We start from the raw sequence: 6,694 nt of genomic DNA on the forward strand, positions 1-6,694 counted from the left end.
AAAGAAGTCGATTCAGAGGTGGGTTGACTCAAGTGTGACCTTTAGGATTAGAAGATCTGGATCTGGTCAAGCTGTGATTATGATTCCAGACAGTGGTGATTGAATTGAAAACCTGCGTATTGTAGGTTAAAATGATTATGGATTAAAAAGACGGCATGGTTTCCTGCTCAGTGCCTCCACCAGCTCCACTGAAATTAAGCAAAGGAGCTTAGTGCTTTTAGCTGGTAGTTCTGGTCCATAGTAGCATCTGTTCTAGTCGGACCCAGCATACACACGCTCCGACCACTCAAAACACATGCAAGAGGATCATGAAGCCATGTTTTAATGCACTGAGGGGGAAGACGAGAGTGTATGTGCGAGTAGGTGGGTGACTCAGTATAAAGGAAGGCTTTTCAAAGAGGACAATTCCTCTGGAGTCACAACAGGTGTGTGTGAATTGCAGAGAGGTATTATGAGCTGGGCTGGAGGGCTTATGAAGGGTCCCCTCTGCCCCACCTGTAGCCCGTCAGCTGCTGTAAGCCTGTTAAAACGTCAGCTGTTTCTGAGGAGAAGTGTCTGTGCGTGTCTGTTAGTCAAAGTCGGGGAGTTTGCAGAAATTAGGCGGGGAGGGCTGGCTCAGCGTGGCCCTCGCCGCCCAGTTGCACATCAAACGCCTTGTTGCCTCTGGGGGATTTGAGCTCCTCTTGCCTGAGCGGAGCTTTGTCACAGCCTGGTTTTGCTTTGCTTCTTTCCTGCTCATCGTAGCCCAAGTCAACAACTTGGTCATGAGAAGCAGAAAGCAGGAAACTAAGAGGCATAAAAATAAGAACGGAGATAAGGGATGCTGTTACATTCCCCACATTACAGCCTTTCTCACCAGACTTCCTAGAAAGCTTTTTGGCTTGAATAAAACTATAAACTTTTAATTTTAAATGATTTCCAAAATCTAGCTTTTATCCTCCATACGGAATGTTTGGTCACAGTATGTTGCACAGTTTCTTATCATTGGATTAGTTGTCCCTTAAAACAAAACTGACCTGTTAATGCACAACAAAAAAAAAAAAAAGGAAAAAAAAAAAAAAAAAACAACAGTGACTCTTTGTTTTGAGCTTAGAAGGAATGCAGCATGTTTTAAGACACAAAATCCAGCGATATGCAAAATCAAGCAATATGATTATTGCACGTTACTGTGAAAAATCATTTCACCTTAGAGTAGGTTTTGTTCATTGTAGTCCCAAATCTTTGTCATTTTGGGTCTTTCTACTGTCTCCATCATACTTACTGTAAACAGTAACACATGCTGTTGCTGTAACTGCCTTCACTTTCAGACCTCCTTCGTGGTTCAGTATTCATGGATTCATCTATTGGCTCTTTTTATGGAACTTAACTAAATTATTAGTTACGTCTTGACATGCTGTTGCTTGGCATTTGAAAAGCAGCCAATCCAGGAGCCCTGTTCATTTTCTTGTTGCTAACTGGCTGTTACCCCCAAGAGTGGAAATAATATAAAATGAAGAATGTTGATGTTTGCTCCTGTACTGCCAAGACTGTTTCCGCTGTGTATTTAATACATATCAAGGTATCTGGTGTTTGAGCTGATAAAATAGGCAGGTATGAATTTTTTTAGAAATATTTTTCTTTCCAATACATTGGTGGACTTCACATTATCTAGAGTCTACAGACCCATTCAGTAAATTAGAATATTAGAAAGTCATTTTATTTCAGGAACTTTGACAAAGTGAAACATATAGATTAACTACACACAGATGGATGTTTGATTCTGTTAATTATGATGATTTTTGAAAACATGACATTTAAAATTAGAATACTACATCAGAGCAAAAAAAAACAAAATACAGAAATATAGCCTTATCTTTAACACCTGCTTAGTTTGTCAATTTTCAAAAGGTTCTTTTAATCTGACAAATGAGCCTCATCAGATCACATATTCTAATTTATTGAAAATGACTGTCAGCAGCCTATATCTTTATTCATTCTAAGTCATAACGGAAGCAGCATTATCATCATATTGCGTTGCTTCCTAATATTGTCCCTTAGTATGCAGTCTTAATAACCGAGTCAGGTGACTCATGTCGAAATAAGAAAACCATTCCCAATAAACCAATGTTGAGTCCATGAAATAAGTTTTCCTAAACTGATTAAAACAAACCTGTTCACTCAGCTGGTGGTTAGATATTAATTTATGCATTAATTTACACTGATTGCTTTACTATAATGAAATTCCCAAATCAGCATTACTAGCAACCAATAAGATTCTTCACTAGAGGTTTGAGTAAGGCACCTCTGAGAACAGAGTTAATAATAAAGATGTCTCGTTGAATAGATTGGCCATTTAAGAGACAATGTTCCTCCTCCAAACCTTTCCATCTCGACAGCTCTTTGAAACTGACATTGATGTAAACTTGATTTCACACGTTGGCTCTTATTTTCCCTAGTGTAAGCCCATCTCTCTACACCCCAGACGGTCAGGTTGGCGTGGGAGTCACAGGTGTTGAGTGATTTATAGCTTTAATTTAGTTGATAGATTAAAATATGGCAAAGAAACTAGCGCAGAGCTTTAATTAGCAGAACACAACAAGCTTTTGTTTTACTGAAACTGGCTTGGCAGGAAGACAGAAGGGCTCACAACTACATCAACACATCTGAAAAGTATACAGTGTACAAGAATGTATACATTGTGTTTGCAGAAACTGGGTTTTTGTCTGACGTCAGAAGTTGTTTATTGATCTTACTGTTATTAGATGTTTGATAAATTAAAGAAGGAACAGATGGAATCCAGTGTTGCAGGCCACGGCTGCAGCCTTTGTGGCGGCATCTGATTGAAGGAGACAGTTGAAGGGAACAGGTTGCTGCGTCTGTTATGGCTCGTCTTGCTGCTCTTGACCTTTAGCCTTTAGCTGTGACAGCTCCAGGGATTGGAAGATGCCAAACATCCACTGACTCGGAGTGAGGACTTATTTCATGTAGTTGGAAACAAGTTTGATATCGACCTTTCTAAAGACTTTGACTTTGTCAAATGTTACAGTTGAAACTTGCCTCTACTTGATATTTTCAAATGGTTTAACAATTTATGAAAGGAAATCTATTCTGTTACATATGGAGCTAGAGCTTGTGCATTTAATTAACAAGGGATTTATTTTTCATCTTCCATCTATCAAAAATACACAATAACGCAAACTGATCCTCTCTTGTGTGGAGGATGTTGATAATTAGCGTCCTTTTCACATATTAGGAGATCAAACAGTATTTGGGAGGGAAGCCCACCTGTCATGTCCAAACAGCAGGGGCTGTCTGTCTAAGAAGTGAATACGACTCCTTTATCAGCTCTTCTCTGTTCTGGTCGCCGTTCACTTCTTTATGCCAACCTGGATTCAGAGACACTTCCGGTCAAAAACAAGTTCTCGAGAGTCTTTAATGTACTTGAATCTACAAATAATCTATCCTCTTGTTCAATTTGCAAACCTTAGGAGAAAAAAAGAAGTGGTCTCATTTTCAAAGTACTCAAGTTTTCAACAGATTTTTATTTTTTTTTTTAGCTGGATCTTGCCAGTAGCTTTACTGCTGAACATCCATCTCCATACACACTACATTCTGTGCATCCCCTCTCAGTTAGCTCAGTACACTTGCTGCAGCCTTAGGAGCCAATCATATAGCTTCTCCTCCATCCCTATCCATCTATTATATTATGTCATTAAAGGTCATGATTATCTTAATCTTGAACCGCAAAAAACATCGCATTGTGGTGGATGAAACCAAAACTAAATTTACGTCATGGCGCAAGAGTCGCCAATATAAAAATATTATTCTCAAATCATGTTCATAATACACACCCACTTGCCAAGTTATGAGACCCATATCTTAAAATGCTTATTGATACAAATAGGGAATCAGTTAACCACATGGCAGAAACTCGATTCATTTTGCTTTTACTAGATGTGGTAAAGATCCTTTGTTTGGTTCTAAATGAGCTTCAGAAGGGGGTAAAAATAGGGATTTCATTGTTTTCCAATGTGAATATATCAGTATTAAAGGATTTAATGTGGGATTTTCCCATTGCACCTTCTCTGAGTTTTCCAGAAAATGACAGAGGACAATGGTCAGGCTGTTGGAGATGTAAAAAGGAAACGGCAACTCTAACAAAAACTAATTATACCCAAAGGATGTAGAATTACACCTTTCATCACACATGTCAAACCTTTGAGAAGATGAGCATTAGATGATAACACTGAGTGTCACTCAAAAAAAGCAAACTGAGACTGCAATTGAAAAATAAGAAAAAACAATGCAATCAGAATATTTCTACCCTGTTACAGTTGTTCAGTTGTAACAGGGTGGTGTAATGGTGCGGGGTACATTTTCTTGGCACAGTTTGGGTCTGTTAGTAGCAACTGAGCATTTAACAACATAGCCTACCTGAGTGTTATTGCTGGCCATGTCCATCTGTTTATTCATTGTCCTTCCATCAGGATAATGCACCATGTCACAAAGCTCAAATTATACCAAGCTGTTTTCTTGAGCATGACGATGATACTGTAATCCAGTGGCCTCTATAGTCACCAGATATTATTTTAATTGAGCATCATAGAGATGGGGCTGAATGGGAGATGCACATCATGCATTTCCAGCTAAAAATCTGCAGTAACTGCATGAATGCCATCTTGTTGATATGAACCAAAATGTCTGTGAAATGTTTCCAACAACTTGTTGACACACCAAAAACCTTGTTTTTTTGTGTGCAGACTTTTCAGAAACAAAAGAAGAATTGATTTGAGAAAATGGTTTACAGCTAATGATTTGCTGTGACCGACTCACAGCCGTATGTTTAGACTACAGTGTGAACATTCTGGAAGTTAAGTTCAAGACCATGTTTGTTATATCAGCTAAATCTCAAAACTGTGGCTGCAGCAAACAAAAGGACCCCGTCTTCACTAATGGGCCCCGAGGACATAATGATGAATGGAAACTCAAAGCGTGACCATAACGGCCGGGTGGAACCAACTGTGGTCTTCTCAGGTTTGTTCCTTCCATACAACAGATCTTTTAAAGATGTTGACCTTTTTAAAAGCTGCCAGTGACTTAGGCCATCTATTATGTTTTCTTCATGGCTTTTAGTGAAGTCAAAGATTTCACAATTTGAAAACATGCTTTCCTTCATATTTTTGTCTCAAATTTATTACAACAATAAATTCACATCTTTTTAAAATAAATTAAATGGTTGTGATGCTGCGTATTCACTGTCTGCCACAGTGCTGTTCAGTTAAATAAACTGGATAAAAATGGGCTGCCAAATATGTTGATGTGCTAAAAGACTTTGTGAACACTAAGTAAATCAATGAAATGCTTTTTAAGCTGCTGTTGGATAACTAGGCACCCCTGCCGTGTTAGAAGTGTATTTTTTCTTTGAAATATTCATCTATTTAGCTTTGTTATGCTGTGAGATTTGTCAAGAGGGTGACTAAAATGTGGAGAATTCCTCAATAATGTAGGTCACACACAAGAGGAACACTCTCTGTGGTGCCACACCAGAGAAAAGCTTTGTCATTTTTTTTAATTTACCCCGTCCTCTGGAGGGAAACAGATTTGCATAATCAGGGTATTCACTGTCAGACTTTTGAAAGCATATCATGTTTATTCTCTAACCTATTAGTCATTATGCACAAAGACAAACTACCAAATAAGCTTGTCTTTAACAAGCACTCTTGAGTTTGCTTGGCATGGCTCATCACTTAGGTGGAACACCTTCAATGTGAAACTGTTGAAAAAATATCATCTCATTGCCTTTTTTCTACAACTGTTGTTGAGGATTTACACCAACACAAATGGATGTTTATCACTGCAAGAGCTGAAGCTTATGCACTCTTCTGTTTCCTTTCAACATAAATACACTTGCCTGTGGGCAAAGGAGCAGCTTCTCCTCACTGCTCTGTAGAAGAAAAGATATTCCTTGCTCAGTGTTTGTGCCTCCCCCACCTCTCCTCTGAGCCGGATCCCCACCACACGTAGCCAGCTCCACACAGTCTTGGCGAATGCTTTTGTTTCTGCCAAGATGAGCGGAGGTAGCCTCATAGATCCCCATTTCAGGCTTTGGGCCAAGACCGTGTGTTGAACACGGTGGGCCCCCGGCAGTCGTGCACGCTGATGACAAATGTGGATGGCAAGCAGGGGGGAAAACCTTGAGAACGGGCAGAGAGATAAGGCGATTTGAGAGCTCTTGTTTATTGTGGCAGCAATTTTGTCTTGAGAGTTGTGACATTCTGATTGCTGAGCTTTGACGAAATGTATATTTTTTTTCCCATTCGTTGGCAGGTTTTAAAACACCCGCATCTTTCGCTTGCATTTCTCCATACAAGTTTCTGCTTCCAGATGATGTTTGTCTCTGGAATTTTCATCCCCTGAATTAGGCTTGGCAATTACGTGCCTGCATCCCTACGTTCATTCACTGTGTTGAGTGGAAACTCTGAGGCACAACTGTTTAGCAGACTCCTGGCCTTCCATTTCCCACACCCTTCAGGCCCCCTTAGAGACTTCAAGGTCAGGAAAGGGCTCGGGCTGAGATTCATTGCTTGGGAAGTTCTGTCTCTGTTGCAAGTGGTTGCAGAGAGCCACTCTCTCCTTTTACAGTCGTGCTTGTAGTCATCTGCCAGTATCAATTCGAGTTCCGATCCATCACGGGGACTCTTGATTTCTGCAGCTT

Source organism: Poecilia formosa, unplaced genomic scaffold, assembly GCF_000485575.1.
Source record: "Poecilia formosa unplaced genomic scaffold, Poecilia_formosa-5.1.2 Scaffold359, whole genome shotgun sequence".
Classification (NCBI taxonomy): Eukaryota; Metazoa; Chordata; class Actinopteri; order Cyprinodontiformes; family Poeciliidae; genus Poecilia; species Poecilia formosa.